Below are 25,153 nucleotides of genomic sequence, written 5' to 3'. Positions count from 1 at the left end.
AGCTTAATAATTTTTCCTACGAAATTTTATCCCGGACGACATGATAGGGTTTATTCCGGTATAGACTAGAATTCATGAATATTCTTTAGCATGAGCATGATGAGTCGTAAAGTTATAAAGCTTAGAAAGCATATGTTGAGCGCTTTAAATACGCATACCATTATTATTATTCCTATTGTTATTATTGTTATTTATAATTGTTATTATTATTATCATTATCATCATTATTGCAATTATCATTATTATCATACAGTAATTCTTAGCGACTTGAACAACCCATCAGTGTGGCGCAATTGGTTAATCCTTCCACAGCGATTCCATCTTACGTACACGTTAGTTCCCGAAGGGAGCAGATCCTTGCGCTTACAATGACAAGTTTGTGGGTTCGAATCCCAATAGAGGCTAGAGCTTCATGTCTCCTTAAATAAAATTAAAAAAGCAGGCCTATACAAAGAATTGTAGCCCAATTCAAATATTCCAAAAATGGCCTATCTGTGGTAGGGAAATATAAAAAGCAACTTGAAAGTGGTAGGAAACAAGAAAAAGAAACGCCTTCCGCCATCGCCCCTGACTACCCAGAACCGTCAGCCAATGAGAATCTAGGTCTCAATGGAAGCTGTATTTACTAAAAATTGATTAATGTTTATATGCCCCTGTGCTTTTACTACACTGAGTTATCCAACCGTACATTTCTTGTCAGGCAGGGAATGAATTATGTCAAATAATTATAGTAATAATAATGATAATAATGATAATAATAATAATAATACTTATTATTATCATTATTGTTATATTAATAATGATAACAATAACAACAACAATGATGATCATAAGAATAATTATTTTAATAATAGTAATGTAATAATAATACTAATGATAATAATATTAGTAATAAAAATGATAATAAACATCGTGTAGAAATAGTTATAACGAATTCTATGTCTGATTTTTTTTCAATTACAAGGATTGACATCTGGAGTTGAGACCGCATCTGCCGGAAGTCAAACAGGTAATGCCTTTCAATTAATGTTATTCTACCTCCGGTTGCTTTAACCTTAAAAAGATCAAAGGTCACGGGCAATACTTACTTTTGATATCCGAAAATCATTAAGGAATAAATAAAGTTCGTTTCTATGCATTAAAATTAGATATTTTGTAATAAGCTAGATTTAAAGAGGAAGATCATTGTAACGATAGGTTTGTTTTAATAAACGTTAGAAAAATAGAGCAAATTATACATTTCATTAGATTTGACTTTATGAACATTATGCATAAACATTATAACATCAGAAACATTAACATGGTATATAAATCTGCCATGGCACCGTTCATCTACGTTGAATAATATGGGGGTAATATAGGAGCGCCTTGAGCACCTATATAGCAAGGTGGATTCGTGCGCTATATAAATCCTATATTATTATCGTATTTTAAATTGTTTCGATTTCAAACTGCTGTATTAATAAATATATGATAAATTAGTATTTATTCATTTATACAGCAATTTGAAATCGAAACAAATTAAAGTATGGTGAAACATGAGAGAATCTGCTTAAAAAAGTAATTAGAAAAAGCTGATTAAATCTTTAGTTTATATGTAAGAGGGACAATAAAATGAATCGATTACATAAAAAATGCCAAATATTACAGCTGTTGGTATTTAAAGAGTGTACTTAAAAAAGGTGTATTTACCGCCATTTCTGGCTATGGTTAGATGAAAATCCATGAAAGAATAAGAGATTTTTCTAAGTTTTTAATTTGTGACGTCATATGCGAACAGCTTCTTCATGTGACATATAATATAAAATTTTGTAAATACTAATTTGTAATGGAACACGATAGATATAAATATTTTTGTCTTAAAGAAAGGGGTATGAAACCATATTTACCTGATGATAAATCCACAGCACAAACATAATAAGTTTGATTTCCATTATGTACTTATTTAACTATTAATTCAATAATTTATTCATGCATTTCATTTTGTCGAAAATGGTACGGGGGGGGGGGGGTTATTTCACACAGCATAAAGAGATGTACTGCTATTTCGTATAACAAAGTATAGGCGCCGTGCCCATGACAGGCCTTATTCAACTTCCGGCATCAAAGTACCGTAAACTGTCTGTTTTCTCTTCCCTAAGTAATCCCTAAATATAGTTCATTGTCATGGTCATGATGAGGATATAGAAATTAAATTTATAGTTAAGCCTATACATTTTCTGCTGATTTGGGTGATTGTGATGCCCCTTTTACATTATAGGTTCGTATAATTAGCCCGACCGTGCACCTTTTACGTGCTTTTAATTGTAAATGAGCACTGCGTTCGCAATTCTAAAAAAAATATTTTCCTGAACTCTTAAAATACATGCAATATGATATAGTTATTATTATTATTACTATAGTAATATTTTTTTATTATGAGGAATCGCGATCATAAACATTACTATTGTTTGTTCGAATCCCACCGCGACCTAGCTTCATGTTCCCGATATAGGAATCAAATCTGCAATTAATAAGATACCCGGTAGAAAGCGAAGGAAGAAACACTCTTAAAGGACTAGTCCACCCCAACAAATCGTTGACCTGAATAAAAAGAGAAAAACCCAACAAACGTAACACTGAAAATTTCATCAAAATCGGATGTAAAATAAGAAAATTACATTTTTAAATTTTACTTAATTTCACAAAACAGTTATATGCACATCCCTGTCGGTATGCAAATGAGGGAACTGATGACATCACTCACACACAATTTCTTTCTTATTTTATTGTATTAAATATGAAATATTCTAATTTTCTCCTCGTTTCCATGTGAAACAAAGTTTTATTTCTCCCTTTACTTGTGGAATTACCATTGTTTAACAGTTTATGGTTCAATAATTTGGTCCTATAATTGTCAAATGTGTAAAAATAGAAATATTGTATACTAGTAATTCAAACAATAAAAAAACAAAAAAAATAGTGAGTGAGGGACATCATCGATTCTTTCATTTACATGTGACTAAATAAGTGCAATTAACTATATGGTGAAAAATAAGCAACAGTTTAAAATGTCATAACTTTCTTATCTTACATCCGATTTTGATAAAATTTTCAGCATTATGCTTGTCTGATTTTTCTCTATGGATCCAAATAAAATTTTTTTTGAGGTGGACATGACCTTTAAGGTTAACCTATTTTTTCTTTTCCCATGGGCGGCGGAACAAAGTTGAAAGTGGGAGGGGGGGGGTGAGCACAGGGGAAAAGGCACCCTTTTTTTCGAAAAGAGCACTATCTTAAAACAAATAAAAATGACCAGTGTGGAGTCAAAATTAAATTTGAGGGGGCTAGATATGTCGTATATTCGTCTGTTTATAGGTCTCATAAAGCGAATGCCCAAACGTTGATTTCAATAGCTTTAATTTAGCCTTAGGCCTACTCAAATGCATAACCTGTTTTTCATCTATTATCATCATCTATATGTTGTAGCGATACATGTACATTAATAACGCGTATGTTTGTCTCCATCAATTGCCCTTGCAGTATCAGAGCATATCGCTAAATAAGACCAAAAATCCAACGAATATCCCATAGGCTCCTCAAAATTTGCTGTTGAATAAAAATTATAAGACAATATTCAACAGTCTAGTGCGCATGCGCGAATGCGTAACCGTCATAATGAACTATCGACAAAAATTGGTCCTTCGAAGTGATGCTATAATGTAATAAGTGATATGACTTGTTAAATCAATTTTCTCTTTATTTTTTTTTTGGGGGGGTGCGATAAATGGTAATTATATTGAATGGCTTTACTTCATGAAATATCAGAAATATTACATTCATTAGGGCTAATATCCTACTCATCTGCGATTCGTGGAATGTTTTCCAAAACTCTTGTGATATTTCTTGTATTTTCCATTCTGAGCCATCCGATATAATATAGATATCCTCATCTGAAAAATGTGTCTGTACATTACAGCCATTTCATCCTCTTGTACATCTTCAGATGCATGAAGAAGGCCTAATGGCCGAAAGCTCGTATTAGACTTGATAAAAGAAAGAACAGGCTACGTCTCCATGCTTTCCTGCTGCATGTATACAGTGGCGTACCTAGGATTTTCCACAGGGGGGGGGGACTCGTCCGCCAAAAAATTGACAAGCATAAAAAGGTCTTCAACCACAAAGAAAGGATTTCGTATTTGAACAAAATTTGACAAGCAAAAAAAAAAAAGGAAAAAAAAGGTCTCCAAGTTCAAAGGAGCGGGCTAGTCAGGGATCCGTTAATTGTGACTCGTCTTGACACAGCGTGAAAACGACCATTTGTGTGCAAACAGATTTCGGCGAGCTTTACAAAAATGGACAGTTCTCACTCAAGTATAACATTCTGCCAAAACTTTTACTTTCATTGGATAGATGAGACCCAAGCCCAAGAATATAATGCGAAAAAATTACCAACATATTTTATATTTTTAAATTCCAAGGGCTTTTAAAAGTGTAAATGTGTTTGGACACGCACTATAAATATCTTTTAAATATTATTTTCTTAACTCTGTTCAGGAGGTCGAGTGAAGCTAGCAGACGGTGAATCGTTCCTGATCGAATCACCGAAGAATAGATGGGGAGACTATGAATCCGGCCAGGACGTACTGTGGAGGGTTAAAGCCCTGATTCGTGTCAAATTCTCATCCAATTCGAATACTTCGCTACCTTGTTTAATGGGGATTATCTATTTATTGGAAATGGAACAAAGAAATCAGATAACCCGGTGAGGTGAAGAATTCTGTATCTCATAAAAATTATTTTTTTATCAATATGTATGTTTTTCTACACAGTGATAAAAATATGAGTGACGTATCCATTATGAAGTTGATTTTAACAGCAATATTTTAATTGTGACGTAATATTCAGAAAATGATTTCGTGTCTTATTCCCTTTCCTTTCATTTATATATATATATATATATATATATATATATATATGACTTTCTTCTCCTTTTTCATTGGCAGGTGAATATCCCTTTCATTTCTATTTTATTTTGTTTATTTACTAAATTATTTATATATTTATTTACTAATTTACCAATTTATTTATTATTATTTTTTCATTCATTCATTTATCAATTTCTATTCTTATTCAAATGTTTGGAATGTTATTCTGGGGGTCCCCCTAGTTCCTCCATGTATACGTCAGGAGTAGGCCATGTCAGCTGCAAGATTATCTAATTCGACATTTAAACAACTAAGTAATATACCGTATATAGATCAACTTGATACTCGAAAAACTATGTGGTTGATATATTGTTGTGATTTTTAATGAAGAAGAATGACGATGATGATGATATTGACTATGAAGTTGGAGATGATGATGATGACGAACAAAGCTATGATTTTGGCAGAGATAAGAGTTCATGTGAGGATGACAATAGCGAATGAGATGATTATGATGATGGTGGTGATTATTTTTCAGAGTGCATTTTATATTTTTAATATCCTATCTGGCATACATTGTGTCATTATTTGCTATTGACAGGGGCGGATAAAGCCCTCGAGAATAGGGAGGGGGCAGATTTTCCTCAGCAACATTTTCCCCGATCCGCCACTCGAAGTTGATATTTGTTTGTTTCTTTGAAGGGAAAGTCTTAGTCATTTCTAAGCTGTATTCTTATAAATCAACATAAGCCTCATTCAAATTTCATTTCATGTATTTTGTCTTAAAATTTAAACATTCTGGGCAATGTTTGTGATCCTAAACGAGAGGTGCATATAACTAAATAATTAATGCGAACGCGAAGCGCGAACAAAAAAAAAACAATATGCGTTTTGATCTGAAAAAGGCTACTTGCAGTTAGCGATGAAGACCTTACATATTTCAGCAATCAAATAAAACGAGCGCGAAGCAAAGAGCTGAAACTTTTGACATTTCTACTTGAAGAATAGAAATTCTAAGCACTTTGTAATCGTGAAAGGATAAGTATATAACTAAGCAAAATGATGAGAGCGCGAAGGGCGAGCGGAAAAACTCGAGACTTACACCTAAATATGGGACACTCTATTTATGTTTTGTAGATCATGAATATGATGAATGATTGGAAATCTTCCTACATTCATGATGCGAGCGCAAAGGTAGAGCAGAGAATTTTTGTAATTGTGATCTGAAACTGGACAATGATTTAAATAGAGAACAAGTTGCGTATCTGAATAAGCATTCGACCTAGAATCTGGGCCTTCTAGATACATTTTTGTTGTAATAAAAATCAATTAGGCGAGCGCAAAGTGCGAGGTTAAACTATTTGATAGCCTATTCCGATTTGGAAAAAAAAGGTCGATTTAAGCCCTGTATGTCAAGCACTTTGTAGGAAAACTGGTTCACAGTTAAAAAAGAAGAGCTGATGTGTTTCGTTATTATTACTTTGTGCTAGAACATTACGTTATCATATGAAAATGATGACTTCCTATTTCTTTTCCTAAGCGTTAGATGAAAGTTGTCGATATTCTATTTTGAAAATGGGACAATTTGATTCAATTCAATTTCAATTTATTTACCATCTTTAAAAATAAGTGTACATAAAAATATGACATAAAATACAGATACATATTGTTTAAAAATGGAGGGATACCCTTAAGAAGCACATTGCTTGTAAGCAGGGTCCCAACATAAAAAAATTACGTAAACATATTACAGATTATACATTAAAAATACATATGTAACAATAAAACACACATACATATGCATACACATAAATTAGAGAGAGAGAAACAGAAAGAGAGGGGAGACAGTGAAGGTGGAAGAGGTAGAAAGGAAAGAGTCAAGATAAGTACCATTCACAATTAAAGAAAAGAGAAAGAGAATTTAACATCGTATAGATAACACATTGTAACTCAGCGTGAATTCATTTTAGTAAAGTACATTTGTTTTAAAGAGAGTTTGAATTTGGAAAGTGTTGAACTTTGTTGAGTAGTGTGGTCAAGGCTATTCCACAATTTGATATATTGCACACGGAATGAATTTAAGACCATGGAAGAGGAAACCTTGGGTTGATAAAATAATTTACATTGACGAGTGTTATAATCATATACTGTTGAGTTAAGAGTAAACATATTATCAAATATCTTTGGCAAAAATCCAAATTTGTATTTATACATGAAAATAAGGGAATCCATAGAAATGAGATCAGATAAAGGTAGAATATTCATTTTGATGAACAATGGCATACTTGGACAATTATATGGAGATGATGAAATAAGTCTTATTGATTTTTTCTGGAGTATTGATAATTTAGTTAGATGACTTTTGAAAGTATGACCCCAAACTGAGTTGCAATATGTTAAGTGAGGCAAGATTAGGCTATAATACAAAGTAATAAGTATGTTTTTAGGCAATATGAATTTTAGTTTTGAAATGATTCCTATAGACCTCGAAACTTTATTACACACATTATTAATATGTGGTTTCCAAGAGAGGTATTCATTAACTGTAATACCTAAAAATTGAATATTTTCAACACATGATATATCATGACCACCAATAGTAAGATTTGAGAGGTCACTTGGAACCCTCCTGTTCCTTGTTCTGAAAATAACAAATTTAGTTTTATCAAAATTCAAAGAAAGTTTATTACAACAGAACCAATCATACAATTTGTTAACTTCTTTATTAGTAATAGATATTAAATCATAAATATTCTTGTGAAAATTTATAACACAAGTGTCATCGGCAAATAATGAATAATGGAATAATTTTGAAGAATTTGTAATATCATTTATGTATACGAGGAACAGGAGGGGCCCGAGAATAGAGCCTTGCGGAATTCCATATTTAATAAGTTTACGCTGTGATTGGACACCATTGACCATGACAAACTGATATCTGTTATGCAAATAATGTTTAAACCAATCTAACGCTAACCCTCTGACACCATAAGCATTCAGTTTACGTAAGAGTATGTCATGGTCAATGGTGTCAAAGGCTTTTGACAGATCCATGAATAAACCCAGACAGTAATTGCCATCATCAATTTTTTGTGATATGAAATTTGCAATGTTTAAAACACCCATGGAAGTTGAAAAATTTTCACGAAATCCAAATTGCTCTGGTATGAGGATATCATTTGCTTGAAGGTGAGAATATAATCTTTTGTGAATAATTTTTTCTAAAATTTTCGAAAAAAATGGTAATAATGATATGGGTCTATAATTATCCACCATTTGACGATTATCTTTTTTGTAAACAGGTATTATTTTGGATATTTTTAATTTGTCAGGAATGATCCCTTGTGATAAGGATTTATTAGATATTGCACAAAGTTGTTCAACAAATAAATGAATTGAGTCCTTAAGAACTCTGGGGGCCAAGTCATCAAACCCACTAGCTTTTGATGATTTCATAGAAGAGACAATTTTTAGAATTTCATGAATAGATGTAGGTTTTAGAAATAATGAAGAGTAGCTCTTATCAACAGGCAAGAAATCATGAAATATGTGAGAAGTGGTAGGTATATTATGTGAAATTCTTTCAGCAATATTGACAAAGTATTCGTTAAAGGAATCTGCGATCACACGAGGTGAGGACATATGAACATTATCATTATACATTTTAAGTGGTATATTTTGTCGCCTCTTCCCCAATAATCCATTGATATTATTCCAAGTTTTTTTCATGTCACCTTTGATCTTATAAAACATGTTATGAAAATATCTCTTTTTAGACGATCTGATAATAGTAGTAAGTATATTTTTGTATGTGACATATTTTTTCTTACTAACAGATTTCTTCAAATATTTATGATATAATTTCTGTTTGACGTTAATTGATTTAAGTATACCAGGTGTGACCCATGGTCTTTTACCCTTCAATTTATAGTTGTGCCTCTGAACAACAGGAAAACAATCATTATACAACTTGGAAAATAAATGTATGAATAAATCATACGATTTGTTTGCATCAGTATTGCTATTAACAGGAGACCAATCAACATTCAATAGTTTGTGTTTAAATTCTAAGAGTCGCTCATGTGTAATAAGCCGACCACTGGTTATGGTGTTGCCATTAACACATTCAATAATCTGGTTATTACTCACACACCATACAGGAAGGTGGTCTGATATATCTGAATAAATCAGTCCACTTTGAATGTCATTTTGTAATGAGTTGGTAAAGATATTGTCAATAAGCGTAGCTGTATTAGGGGTGATACGAGATGGTTTGGTAATTAGAGGAAACATGCAATGAGAATACATTGAGTTCAAGAAATTATTTGTTTTGGTTTCAAAAGAATAATTTAAAAGATTTATATTGAAATCCCCAAAAAGGTAAATTTCTTTATTTTCGTTACACAGTTTTTGCAAATAATCATCAATTGTCTCAGTAAATTCTGTAATATCTGAGTTTGGGGGCCTATAGACACAGCCTACAACAATTGATTTCTTGTTATCTTGTGGTAATTCAATGAACACCGCTTCATAAGAAGAAGTGCTTTTACAAAATTCTGTGCGTACTGTAAACTCAGAAGAATTATTGACATAAATGGCAACCCCACCACCATATTTACAAGATCTATTGATGTTGACAAGAGAATAATTATCCAATGAGAACATGTCAACAACAGTGCTTTCCCTGAACCATGTTTCAGATATTCCTATACCCGTAAAAGCATGGTTTAAATTTTTAATAACAACTGCAACTCGTCAAAATTTCTAGGAAGACTTCGAGCGTTTAAATTCAAAATTGAAAATTTATTATTAGAATCCTGGTATTTTGTTTTAAACTCTTCTGAAAATAAATACTTACAGTTGCGATCTGGAAAATAGTCGTCAGATTCAACTTGAAAGGTTGTGTCAGATAAACCATTGCACCAGAGAAAGGAAGATCATTATTCATTTCAAAAGGGTTAATTTTCAGAGATTGTAATTTATCAATATCTATATTTTCATCTAGTTCAAAATAACTAAATAAGTTCCAGAGAAATTCATTGTCTGATACACACTTGTTAAATGGGAATAACTCAGCATTACACTGAGTACAGAAAGTAACAGATTGATATATACTGGCATAAGAATTACACTGAGTTTTTTACATAGTTTGCAACAATTGAGCATAGCTTAATGTAATATAGAAAAGAAAAGAAATAGGAACACAGGATCAAAACCACATTCACACTATACAAACACACACAAAGTATCTTCTGTAAGTTACAGTCTACTAAGAACCTTGTACTAAGTTCTCGGTAGGAAATCCACACTGGGCCAGAAAAAATCAATAAATGAACATAAGTTTGGGAAAAAACAATCACACAAATGTACATGACATGTACACACCAAGAAAAGGTAAAGTCAATAGAAAGATATAAAGGCACATTAAACTGCTACACACAAGGTGCCTTGATGCTAAATGGAATCAACGGGTCCACGTTTTAAGTAGCACAGTTGTACTATATACAGGTAAAGGTAAGCATCAGATGTATTGTCTGAAGAAATTGTTCAATAGGATATTTACAAAAGCATCAGGTCTTCTGGGCTCTTGATAAGATGCTTCTTTCCAGTAGATTTGAGTGAAACAAAAATGCGTCCGTCCATAGACCATGCTGAGCTGATCTTCTCATTCTTTTGGGCGCTTAGGAGAAGGTTGAAGTTCAGAGAAGTCAAGTCTTCATGTATTGAAATCCCGCTACTTTTCAGTTTACGTCGATTAACAAAGAGCTGCTGACGACTTCTATAGGAGCATAATTTAACGATTATACTACATTTCTTGCTACTCTTTCTCTTCTCTTGATTCGTTCCAACGGTTGCTGATGCGGAGGTTGGTCTACTCACAGATGGTTGTCTCTTTTTGATCCAATGACTGCGATCAATATCGTTGATTGTTGATTATAAAATTATATCTTATTTATTCATTTATTTATTTAATAAGCCTAATGAGAGTGCGAAATCTGTTGATATTATGGCCTGGAAATTGGACATTCGAAACAATCACAAATAAGATGCATGAGTTCTAATATTTTCAACAATCAATGCGAGAGCAAATCGCGAGTCAAAATTTTTGTTAGACTTATATGAAATAGGGATTTTAAGTTGTATATTAAATAATTTATATTGAGATATATAATCACCAACCAAAATGCGAGCGTGCAGCGCTATTTGATACGTTTTTGACAATCTGACCTGAATATGGATATTTTGAGAACAGGAAAATAATAGGTACCTGACATATCAAATTTTGCGAGCGCGCAGAGCGAGCAGAAAATGTTAATAATTGGACCATAAAACAGAACTTTTGACAGAGCACTTTTTAAAGATCAATTTTTAAATCAAACAAAATAATGAAAGTTCGATTTCCAGGCTGAAGTATGTTTTGTATATCTACTTCAAATTTGATATTTTAAGCTCCATATTGAGCAAGATATGTAAATCACCTAAAAAGCAATGCAAATGCGAAGCGGGAGCGAAAAGTCTGCATAGTGAGTTGAAACTGTTTTTTTTTATTATTATTTTCCAGGTCTTCCCCTCATCTTATTTTATTTACTCGTCTCCTCCTCTAATGTTTCTCCTTTTCCCCCTCTCTTTTCCCTTTTTAAAAAATTCATTTCTTTCCTCCCTTTTTTTGTCTCGCCAATAGGGGAGGAACAGGCCCCTCGCCCCCCCCCCACCCCGTGAGTCCGCCTAGTATGTTTTTAACATTTTCCACGATATAGATCTGGGCACTATCTGGATATACCACCCCTTCGCTAATCAGAATGGAATATTCCACTATATGGATTAGGTTTTATTCAAGAAACTCAGGGCGACGCGGATTCAGAGCGCACATCAACGCTACATGCAATCAAGGTAATAGGAAGCTTCCACACAGAACGTTTTAAGAATATAGAATATTGTCAAATAACTTCTATGGCAGGGAGGTCTTTCTCGAAAATTGGTAGATCAAAACAGCAGTTTCGTCATGTTGAGTGTCTCATAAAGCTGTTCGTGAGTAAAGGGTGACTTTAAGAATGACTGGTGATCCTTTCTTGTGGTAAATGGTGTATTCATTGGAGATGGTTTAGCATGATTGTAAGAAAGGATCACCAGTCGCTCTGAAAGTCGCTTGTCACTTACGAACAGCTTTATGAAACGGCCCCTTGGACTCTGGACAAACCGAAACGTCATATTAGTAATTTTTCATCAGCTTTGAAACTTAAGACAAATATCCTGTGCAGTTTAACAAAATTTCAACAAAGACCTCCCTGTTGTACATTGTGATTGGATTTTCAATACATTTACTGCGTTCTTGAAAGCGTTCTGTGTCAGACACAGTCACACCAACGTTAGGACTTCAGGGTCCCGTTCACAAAAAAGCTATTACAATACTGAAATCACGTGATCTGATTGGCTGATAATGATTTTATTGTATAGTTTTTGCATTTGTTATTATAAAAAAAGTCTTTATGAAATGGGGACAGACTGACCAAAGATATTAGTGTATTACCAATTACATACCATCATTCATATTGGGGCTCAGGCCCATTGATGTGACTGTTGCTTATTCTGACTTTTCGCATTTACTATAGGGACACTCTCTACGCACCAATTCCTTTGAAAATGCAACTCGAATCACAATCGATAGCCAAGATAGCTGAGAGGCTTTTGCCTAAAGTTGGCGGACCGGGGGACCGCTTCATAAAGCTGTTCGCAAGTTAAAACATCGCCAATGTATTTACCATTTACCACAAAAAGGATCACCAGTCGTTCTTAAAGCCGCTCTTAACTTACGAACAGCTTTATGAAACACCCACCGGGATCGGAATCTCTTGACTATGGACAACGACATATTTGCATTTTTTTCCGCGGCAAATCCTTGGATGATCAGCTGTCCCAGTCCACCACCTTTCGACAAAAGCCTTTTGGCTCTTTATTGTGATTTTAATGGCATTTCCCGAGGAATCGATGGGTTGTAGACAGTTTCCCCGTAGTAAAAGCTTAAACTCCCTCTGTCACACTCGCACCATCGATACCGAATCCGTACTGGTTTGAGCCCGTCCATAAAAATACGTGATTCCATGACATTTGGGAAATCTGCACATTACGCCAAACATAAAACCTAACCTCTAAACCTAAATAAACCCCATCCTCATCTTTATGCATTATTCTGAATCAAAAACGTTGTTACAAGCAGATCCTGCAAACTAACTCTGACCATATACCCTCTAAAATAGTAAGACCAGAACAAAACCCTCTAAATAGTAAGACCGAAACAAATAAATGTCGTCATCATGACGTCATCATCTGATCGTATTATATAAGTGCAATGTACTCATCGTTGAGTGGTTAATAAACGACGTCATAATCTGGTCGGATAAAATGTTTGATTTACTCGTCATGGTAAAAAAAATATGTCATAATGACATCGTAATCTGGTCATACAAAATGCAAGATAAACTTGTCGTTGAAAGTGGTCAAAAGGACGTCATAAAGACGTCTTTACGACTTATGATCAGTATTACCAGTTAACGACGTTACGAAGACGTCATTACGACCATGTCTGCTAGATCAGTGATGTCGCAGGAGCATGTGTCATGTCACCCGATAGGTTTATAGGGCTCCCAGGGACTCTTTTAAAACCACAATAACAGAAAACAATAAAAGTACTCCAAAAGGTCACGCGTGCACAAAGTTCTACACATTTTTTTTGTATTGCGTGTTCGTATGCGAACGTGGAGTATGGTTTTCAGGGCTGGCCTCAAAGTTCGTGCGTGCGAGTATGCTACAAGCTCCATCCATCTAATGAATATCGATGGTCGAAGTTCGTTATTACTCTATGATTATTATAAGCTAATTTGCAAAAAAAAGGTTAGGTCCATTTTTTGCATTACTTTTTAAAATCTTACTGCAAGAAGTATTAGAAGCAATACGATATGATACCAACAAAACATTTAAACTCCCCTCAAAAGGTCAACAAAAGTGTAAAAAGAAAATTATCTTTTTATGGAAACAAACTTTAATTTAATATTGTAGTACAGTCATGTTCATTGCGTCTTTATCCATTCGCCCCTCACGTGTATATTATCATTAACGTTTTTTAATATTTCGTTTGGTTAATTAATTGAGAACACTGGTCCTAAGATTCAGACCAAATAAAACATGCTGAATTACGATTTATTTTCTTTCTTTCGTAGATGATGCACATGTGGACACACTTGGTAAGTCTTGAAATTAAAATTGACATTTTAACACAGAATTCAATTCTCATAGCAGCTTTCTGATAAGGTCTATTAAATTATTGACAACAGGCTAGTTGAATTCCGTATAAGTTGCTAGACTTTTGAAGCGAAGTGCTAGGGTACTGTAGAATGCCCCGATATTGTCGAATCAAACTATTTTATATATATAGGCTACGTTGACCTTTACCATCTTGTAATACCTGGGGCCGTTTCATGAAGCTGTTCGTAAGTTAAGAGCGACTTAAAGTACGATTAGTGAACCTTTCCTATGCGACAATTAATCACCAATGAACATTTCGTGGTTATTTACCACAAGAACAGATCGCTCTTAAAGTCGCCCTTACCTTACGAACAGCTTTATGAAACGCCCGCAGGTTTACATTCGCTGCGATCATCGTACGACGGATTGGCCTACATTCTGTGGTGTCATCGTCAATGGCTATGGACTACGATATTCGTGTTTACATTACACACATCGTGCGCATGCCCCTGTTGATCCTGATCATAACGTGCCACTGCGATGATCGGGCATGGCCATGCATCGTACGATACCCTAGCGCTGATCTTGCGATGAATCTGCAGTGATCGTAATGATGACACCACGGTGTGGTGCAGGGCTATGATTGTACGCGTTTGAAGAGGAAATGTAATAACTCTTTTGAAGATCTCGCAATCGACGTGAATTCTTCCCGGAGGGGGGATTTACATTGACGAGTGTATACCATGCGCGACCAAAAAACACGTAAAAGGATGTCTTCTTCAAGATAGGGCACGTTACGTACGTAACGTGATAAGGGTGTCAAAAACACAAAAATAATTAAAAAAAGGGTATCTATTTCGCTTGGAAAGTTACGTGTTTAGGGTCAAATTTGCGGGGATGATAAAACAAAATTAAAATGTTTTATAAAGGATGTCCTTTTTGCCCCAACACTACGTGTTTAGAGTCCGATTTGCGCGAGGTGTGGAAGGTGGAGTCGTACTAAACCAAATGATGTGTAAAGGTAAAACCGACGACCGAAGGACCCGTGAATAACAATCAAATATTCCTGTACTTGTTTATGGGTTCATTTCAGGGAATATTTGCCAAGAGTATCGTTTTGTTCCAAATACTTGTTAAGGGATGGGTTTCACACGCCAATACTTGTTAAGGGGTACATTTTCAGAATATGGAAATTACGTGTTTAGGGTGCTTTTCGAGACCCCATGGTCGCGCATGGTAATCACTCGTCAATGGAAGTGGCCTCCCCGGGGAATTCTTACAAAAATGTTACATTCATTGCTACACAAGATATGGTCTCCATGCGATGATCGTAACCGAAAGGGAAACAGGGCACACAATTATGATGGGGGAAGCATTACATTGTTGAGCAATAAATTACGACTCTGAAGATCCTTGCTTGTAGTGAGTGATCACCATTTGTCATCAGTCTTTATTTCACTCATTTACTATACTACCGCTTGGTTTGTCTCGTAGGTTCTGGATATAAGACATCGGTAGGGGAGACGTACCAGATATCTTCACCGAACTATCCGAATGCCTATCCACCGAATACTAGGTTGGTTTGGAATTTCGATTTACCCGAACCTAGAGATTGCAGAATCTATGTCACCTTTCTTGATTTTGAAACCGATCAAGATATTGACCAGGTAATATGACACTTCAATATAAGTTCCCTTCAATAATACATGATCAAAATAGGATGAAAATAATAAACACAAAATTTTAAGTTCGCATTGTTTCTATTATATCAATGTATCGTCGTAAATTATAAGATGTATTTTCCACTTTCACTTTTCATTAAGAATACCGCAGTTCTGTATTAGTATGCTCAATGTATGAAATGTCTGAAAAGAGCCTATGGCCACCATTGTAATGTTATTAATTGTTTTGTTTTTAATCTGTATACCATTTATACAATGTGGATACTGTTCAATAACACGCGTATGATTGGTGCAGGGGGTATTGACGATCTGTCATCATGAACTGGAGGGGAACCCCTATAACTAAATGTACATCGCGTTGCCGTTCACTCATCTTGAATACAGGCATAGGCGGCGAAAACGGGGAACAGATCCCCCCCCCCGCTAATTTGTTTTTGATAACCCTTTTTTCTGCTTGTCAATTTTGTTTCTTGCGTCCCCCCTAAATTCCGATGGACCCCCCCAAAAAATGTTTGTGGACCCCTAAAATTAAAGTCGATGACCTTTTTTTTTTTTGCTTTTCAAATTTTTTACCTGTGTCCATCACAAAATTTCAGGTGTACCCCTTCTAATATTTTTGGTTTCCGCCGCCAATACGGGACATGATATCCTTTCTCCACTTTGCTGAATAATATTGCGAACCAGGCTTGTTCGCCCTTGGGTAGAGTGGCGTAATGAACCAATTTTTTTTTAAGGGGCCAGATATGGCGTATTGGGCAAAGTTAATAAAAAGTTGTGAGCGAGCGAAGCAAGCCAGCAAAAAATTCCATTACAAAAATCAAATTTGTGATAGAGTTTGACATGATATTTAGAAAATAATATTGTGTTTCACTCCTCTGTCTTTAATTTTTCTTTCTGTTTTTTTTTTCATTATTTCTTTCTTGGGGGGCCATAGGCACCCAGTACGTTTTACGAGAGAGGAAAATGTATAAAGAGGAGAATAGGGAACGAATTGAAAATGGTGTAATGAAGTATCAACTCCAGTATGTTACATTAAATGTATCGCAAATTAAGTCTTATATCAAAACCTTTAGTCTGGTCCCTTTAATTTTTTTTTTTTATTTATTTATTTATTTATTTTTTTTTTTTTTGGGGGGGGGTTCACCACGCCATTGCCCGTTTTTTCGCCATTAGGAGTGAATTGATTTTGCCCTAATTGGGGGATGTAATGATTTAACAATTGAAGCTATACTGATTATAGTGCATGACATATTTAAAGTGCATCTTAAGACCTACACCTCTGGTCTGACTGGCTTCCTGTAGGGGCTGGTGCCGTTATTTGCTAGAGCTCCTGAGGGTACTGAGCTGATCGGGCTTGCCCCTTAAATTGTACATGTAGGTGAACGGGGCAGCAAGCACAAGGACACCAGGCCCATCAGGATGTAGCTGGGAATCTCAGTGGTGATGAGGCAAGATGGTACTTGTAGCGATTTTAGATTTCCATTAGTCATGTTAGTATCTACATTTGTAGATGTTTTATATCATACACTTCTATTAAATATTTGTATCTAAAGGAACTGTTACTGCGCTAGCGCCATGAGCAATATATCACTATTATTGTTAGTAATACATTTTTGGGTTACTACGCTGTCAATTTTTCAGGTGATACTTGGTACAAGTGCAACTTATGGTGGTGAAGCAAAGGAAATCTTCTCTGGTGATAGTGTACCCTTAAACCAAGCTTTCCTTGTGCAGCCTGAATATTACTCAAGCAATGCCTATATTCAATTCGTATCAGATGAAATTACTTCAATGGCCCGCGGTTTCATGGCGAACGTCACCGTAGACTGCGAGCCAGGTACCTTTCAGTTTTATCAATTACACCACCGTTTTATTTATCATCATTTGAGACGGCGTACCATATTCCAGCGAGCGGCAGTCTTTGATATATGTCTCTTAATTACAGTTTGATCTTGATGTCCATTTGTTTGTCCATGAAGGTTTGGCGAAAATCTTCATCGCTTGAAACATTGTAGATTGCAACCCTGGGACCCATTTCATAAATATTTGTTATAAATTGTTATAAATTTACTATCAGCCGATGGTATCGAATGATTTCAGTAGCTTTTAACTGCAAATGTGTTATCATAACAAGTTTTATAAAAACGGATCCCGAGTGAATGTCTCATAAACTGTTTGTAACGTTACGCACGGATTTGACGCACGTGACTGGAACACATTCTTAGGAGCGTCCGAAAACGTCCGACAAGTCCTTTCATGAAACGCCCCCCCCCCCATCTAAAAGAATCTTTCATTGCCTCTGATTCGCTGAAAAGAAATGTGAACTGCAGTAAATGTCGGACAAAACGAGACTATTCAAACGAAGCTTCCTACAAGTCCTTTCATAAAACGCTCCCATTTTTTTTAAATCATTGTAGTTAATCGGTTCGATTTTATTCTCTATTGCTTTTTAGGCAAGGTCTGCCCTTTTTTCATAGTGGCTGCAACATATTATGATGGTGATAATTAGGTTTAACAAAATCGATCAGAGAATGATAATTTTTTCAAAGTTTCAAATGTATGATAACATCCTCATTTTTCATGTACTGGTATATCATAAACGAAGAATGCCAACTGAAATTGAATTAAAAGCTCATTCAATAGAAATATAATCAAATACATGACTTTATGAAAAGGATCAGTTAGATATATGAATAGCAAAAAAGTGATAGATTGCGTACAAAAAGCAAAGCTTGAATCCGACCGCTTCACTCGCGTCTTTTGGCAAGGTGCTTATCTCCATTTTGTTACTCTCCACCCACGTGAATTAAATGGGTACACAGAAGGAATAAAATCCTTGAATGCTCAAGCGCCTGATAAGAGGAGCCGTGCCTACATGGCCTAGGTATGAGCCGGATAATAGTTTGCAGCTCCTCCGCATCATCATCGTAACATACATTTTTGTTATTAATGTTGTATCATTGCCACTATTATCATTAAAGCTATCATTTCAATTAATGTCATTACAATATTATTATTCTTTTTGTTCTTGTCCTTCTTGGTGATGTTATTCATTATGTTATTTGTACGTGTAATATCGTCACCATTCTACATTTTCTTTAAATAGCAATTCATTTTTTTTAGTTATTGAAAGTTTTAAAGTAATCTTATCGAATTCTGCTTTCTTTCAGGACTCCACGTGGAGCTAGATGTCAACGAGACATATCGTGCGAAGCAAGTTGATTATCCTCGCTATTACCAGATTAATACCGATGAAGCCTGGGTAATAAAGGTACCACATGACTGTGATATCAGCGTAGAGGTCGCTCGATTTGATACACAAACTAACCAAGATGGGCTGCATATTGGAACAGGATCCAATATATCTACAAACGAAGTAAGCATGACAAAACCAGGGTGGGAATGCTCGAGAGTGCATGCAAACAATCACAGATCGTCATTAATAAGTGTATTATTAATAATTATTCTAGAAAATTTTACAATAATAAATTTCAAGGGGATACCCGTGTATCACTATGGACACAAAAGCATGAGATATTTTAGGACAGATTCATTCCATATGAACACCCGGATAATGACATTATCTAAGGAACTCCAATTGGCTCATGTAATTGGCTCATTGGACTTATTTGGACATAAAACCATTTATGAGTTGTGTGTATTTTACTGTATGGAATATAAGTTATATAAGTAGATATTTATGCAAGCTAATGTTCTTGGCCAACGATTTATTGGTGGAAATATAATATAGGACACGATTGATATGAAAAATATACATTGAAAAACAATTAACCTACGACTGATCGTTGCGGCACCCGTACAGAAACATTGAGAGTACTAAGCATTCAGTCACTTGATTACTATTGGCAAATGCCAATAATTATCATATATCGGATGTTAACTTAAACATTAGAAGAGCAAAATTGTTCGTCTTCTCCCATTGTTTACCCCCTCCCCCCAAATATACATAAATAAATAGAATAAATGAATAGAATTTAAAGTAAGAAGAAAGGGATTGAGTTCCCGTAGCGCCTCTTATATTTGGGGTTCAAACAGTGATTTCCTCTTTTGTTCCTACAGTACCTATGGTAACTTTTAAACAGATATTATTAATGATGACAATATGTAGTCATAACAAAAAGTATCAATTTTAGCGCCATCTAACGAAAAGTCATTGTTCTTTTTCAGATGCTGTTCTTAACTGGGAACACAGTACCAAGATTCATTGATATACCATCGAACATTGCTTGGTTGAGGTTCCTATCGGATGACGATGACAGTTCACGTCACAATGGATTTGATGTTCACGTGACACCTACCTGTAGGCCTACAAATGGCAAGTATTATCTACTAGTTTAGATTTAAAAGTGTATAGGAATATTTTCACATTAATAATTTATTGTAATTAAATTGAAATATGATCGGGCCAAGCCGTGTCCCTTGGGGCACACCGACATGATTAACTTTGATGTCAGACAGAGTTCGATTATATAAAATACAGTGCAGTGAATCCACTCCAATGTGATTTAAATTTTTCTGCAACAAAACGGCATGTACATGTACATGGATGTAAAAATAGCAACATAATAGATACATGTATTTCCTTTCAAGATGTAACTCTTCAAAACCAAGTTTCATGTATTCGTTTATTGTTTTCCTTTCCTTCATTTCATACAGGTACAGTTGGACATCATTTCGACACGAGAGGTAAATAAATTCTTAAGGTTTGTCTGCTTAGTACCGTGCATCTTAATTGCGTATTTGATTTGAAAACTCCTTTACCCCCATATTCCTGTACGTGTAGATAGGTGAGGTCCAAGTGTAAAATTTTGCTAAGCGACTCGACAAATGACTCTGGCCCGTGTTCTGAAGTCAGGTTTAGGCCTACAGACATACAAACCGTTCCATTTTTAGAGTATTTGTTCCTCTGTTTGATATGAATACACCAATACTTTTTGGTATGATTTGATACCTTTTTTCTAATTTCCGATCATGAAGAATGTATTACACTAGCGCCAGTCGGAAGATCCCAGTCCGGTAAAAATCACTGTCGGGCCAGTAACCTGTTGTAACGGTCCCTGAGTAGCCTATACTATGCTGTAGCTACATCGGTGAAGCCATGCAACTCTAGACAGACCAATATTGCGTTATTCCGAATGGCATATCACAGATTTTGGCCCCCTATTACATATTACAAAGAGTTACGATTGATCCGATCAACTTCAACAATGGCAAGCCAGCAACGTCAACATCTACATGTATCATGCATGTTCGTTCAAAATGTGTGTTTAATTATAACGTATATGTTTATAAATTTATTGTTTTCCTGACAGTTAAGTTTGTTCTTTGTTTACAAAAGGAAATTGAGCATATTTCCTGTAGAAAAAAGTGACACTCTTGGATTTCCATATTGGGTAAGGTTGATCAGATCAATGGCAAGTCTTCATAAGACGCTGCCTAGTTTGGTGTCTGCTTCCGTAGTGTGACTGTGTAAATTCGGACTTTTCGCATTTACTACGGGGAAGCTTTCTACAACACACCAATTCCTTTGAAAATACAAGTCAAATCACAATCAATAGCGGAGAGGCCTTTGTCGAAAGTTAGTGGACTGGGAAAGCATCAGAATCTCTTGACTCTGGACAACGACATACAGTGTATTTGAAATTGTTTGTCCGGGCAAGTCTTCGGACGATCGGCTGTCCCATGCAGTCCACCAACTTTTGACAAAAGCCTCTCTGCTCTTCGTTGTTATTCTTATCGATGTGTTGTAGAGAGTTTCCCGTAGTAAATGCGAAAAGCCCCTTTTACCTATATCAGAAGCACCAACCACTCACCTCCTACATGGAAGATATTGCTGAGCGCATAGTCACACTAACTTTTCATTGGATTTAACAGGAAGTGCTGTAGCCTTGCACAATGGAGATGTGTATTCCATCTCGTCACCTAACTATCCATCTGACTATGGACTAGAACAGCATTTAGTCTGGCTATTTCGAATACCAGGGGACTGTCAGCTTCGTATCGTCTTTAATGATTTCCTGACTGAGGGCCTTTTTGACAAGGTTTGGTTCTCTCCCCATACTTACAATTTGTATCTTGTAATTATTTAGACAAGTAAAACATACAAAGTAATACCTCGGTGGCTCGGTCACATTTGCTCTACGGCGGCCGTACAGTGAGTCGAAGACAGCCGTTTTATTCATTTTATTCAAACTACCTGTATATAGCTGGTACAAAAAATGTTAAAACGGCTGTTTTCGACTCGCCGTACGGCCGCCGTAGGACAAATGTGACCGAGGTATAAAACATGCCGAGGGATACCCCCCCCCCCAAAAAAAGAAGTTTTAAAAACCCCGTACAAGTTTTAATGCATAAAATCCATGAAAATAAAGTTAATGACGGATATCCTTCGATCATCGAATGATTCGGGCTGCTTGATCTTATTTAGTTCAGCAGGGTTAGTTCACAAGTGACCTTCACCACCGGTGAAGTGGATTAATATCGATCTCACTAGTAGCGCCGCCGCGCCGCGCAACACCAATCCACCCTGAGTGATACTTTGGAGCCGCGAGCAGTCTATTCAGGAACCGGCTAGCTTAGAAAGATAACCAATTTTGCTGACATTAGAGCTAAACCGATCCACATTTTGTCCAGATTATGGAGATGAGCCAATTAGGACTTGATTACCTATATTCAAACTTTATCTATGGAAGGGATATAAAACAAATAATCCAGGAGTATCTTTTGAAAGTGTAGTGGTAATATTTCATCCTCGGTTGGTCCGGCATTGTTACTATTTTCCCTCGGGGCTCACGCCCCTCGGGGAAATTAGTAATTGCCGAACCAACCTCGGATAAAAATACTTACACTATACTTTCTCCAACCCGGTATATTTGTATATTATTTATCTTCAGTTGTACTGGCCAAATTACTATTTTTCCCTCGGGGCCAAAATAATAATGCCAGCCCAAGCTCGGAAAACAATTCCCGCTATACTTACTCAAAGCCTGGTATATTTGTTTACTATAAAAAGGTTTACCCAATATTGGGTAAAATCGGAACATGCATGTTGGTTGGGTAAAAAGATATATATTTTGTAAATTTTACGCAATGTACATGCAGCGTTGAAATAGCCCAATATGGGGTGTAAAAATACCCAGCAAACATGTTCACTTTTTAGCCAATATTGGGTAAAAAAAATTTAAAAGGCCAGTGACCTGAACGAAATATAAGCAGAATTCTAAGTGACTAATTACATTAAATGTATCAATGCTAATGAAATATGAGATGAATATGCCAAAATTGTGAAGAGGATTGCCATTATTATTACCTTTGTGATTACCACTACTACTACTACTACTTCTACTACTACTACTACTCCTACCACCACGACTACCACCACTAGTATTATTATTATCTTTATCATCATCGTTAATATATTAGATTAATATTTTTCTCCACGAAAGTAAGCCTACGGTTAAAACCTTGTTGTCTCAATACAACTGAACAAAACACCACAAGACCAAACAACCATAAAACCCCGCATTGTTGGAGCATGCGTGGAAGGGACTTAAACACTGTTAATCAATTTTCTTCTTTAAATCCTATTGTAGTATTCAATGATCTCTCGGGATTTGCTATACTCTATCAAACGCAAAGTCGCCATTTAATTGTGTATGAACTAATGATATATTTCAGGTCAGCATTCGTACAACAGACTCTTTGTTGCATGAGTTCTACGGTGAGATGATGCCAGGCACAGTCACTGTGAATTCAACTGTCACCATTATTAAATTTGACAACGATAGAAGCACGGTAGCACGAGGATTTCAAGCTGACCTAACACCAGTGTGTGCCGGTAAGTAAACAAAGCGAGGGTGTGAGGGTGATTATAACACCAACGTATTAAGCGTGTCAGAGCATTCGTGTGTGAAGGCAACAATAAATACCATCTTGTGGGTAAAAAACAATGTGTGACAGTGATTTTATGAAACAAAGGGTTGACAGTAATTCATGTTTGGCGGTGCGTATAACTCCTGTGCGTGACTATGATTAAAAGAGCAATGCATCACGGTAATTATAACATTCGTGCGTGAAGAAAAAAAATAGCACCATTACGTCGAATTCACTGGTGTGTATGGACGGAAATTTTGTTATTTAATTTCGACTCCGTAATAAAGAAGTCTCGTCAATTATTGACCAAACAACTGTCTGTGTTTTTTCGATTCATGCTGTATCAATATTTATGGAAACGATTTTGCCTTCCACATGATCGGGTTTATCATAAAGTAGCAGTAAATCAAAACATATCAGTAGTTGAAACTCAGAAAATCCGACTTGTTTAGGATAATATTCAAGACAATATGAGTTGTCAAATCTTGGACATTCGGCTTGTTTTGAACCAAACGACAGGAAGACGATATTCCAAATGAAGGGACAAGAAGACAAGATGACGAGTTGTTGAAACTCGAAAAGTTTACTTGTTCGGGATATAAAAACAAGATGGTTTGTGGAAACTTGGCTTTTTCTGCTTGTTTGGGGATAGAAGAAAGGCTGGCGAGTTCAAACTTGACAATTTGGATTGTTTGGAAAAAGAACTTAAGATGACGAGTTGCTTCAACTCGAAAAATCGACTTGCTTTGAAAAAAAGAATGAAATTTGCAATGCAGCTTGACTGGTCAAGTAATACAAGATGACGAGTTGTTTAAATTCGGAAAATTGATTTGTTTTGGACAAGAAGATAAGATTACGAGTTGTTGGAATTTGTAAATCACTTTGTCAGGTAAATACAAGGTGACGGGTTGTTGAAATTTGGCAAATCGGTTTGTTCGTCAGGTGAAGACACGGTGACGAGTTGTTGAAATTTGGCAAATCGGTTTGTTCGTCAGGTGAAGACACGGTGACGAGTTGTTGAAATTTGGCAAATCGGTTTGTTCGTCAGGTGAAGACACGGTGACAAGTTGTTGAAATTTGACAAATCGCTGGTAGTCAGGTGAAGACATGGTGACGAGATGTTGAAATTTGCAAATCGCTTTGTCAGGTAAATACAAGGTGACGGGTTGTTGAAATTTGGCAAATCGGTTTGTTCGTCAGGTGAAGACACGGTGACGAGTTGTTGAAATTTGGCAAATCGGTTTGTTCGTCAGGTGAAGACACGGTGACGAGTTGTTGAAATTTGACAAATCGCTGGTAGTCAGGTGAAGACATGGTGACGAGATGTTGAAATTTAGCAAATCGCTTTGTTCGTCAGGTGAAGACACGGTGACGAGTTGTTGAAATTTGGCAAATCGGTTTGTTCGTCAGGTGAAGACAAGGTGACGAGTT

The 25,153-nt window shown here is 35.7% G+C and overlaps 1 pseudogene; it reads left to right on the top strand.

Moving 5' to 3' along the window:
• LOC121419563 overlaps nt 1-25,153 on the top strand; it is a 32,126-nt pseudogene that overhangs the window by 1,258 nt on the left and 5,715 nt on the right.

The sequence above is a fragment of the Lytechinus variegatus genome, chromosome 8 (assembly GCF_018143015.1).
Source record: "Lytechinus variegatus isolate NC3 chromosome 8, Lvar_3.0, whole genome shotgun sequence".
Taxonomy (NCBI): domain Eukaryota; kingdom Metazoa; phylum Echinodermata; class Echinoidea; order Temnopleuroida; family Toxopneustidae; genus Lytechinus; species Lytechinus variegatus.
This window is presented reverse-complemented; position numbering and strand designations above follow the sequence as displayed.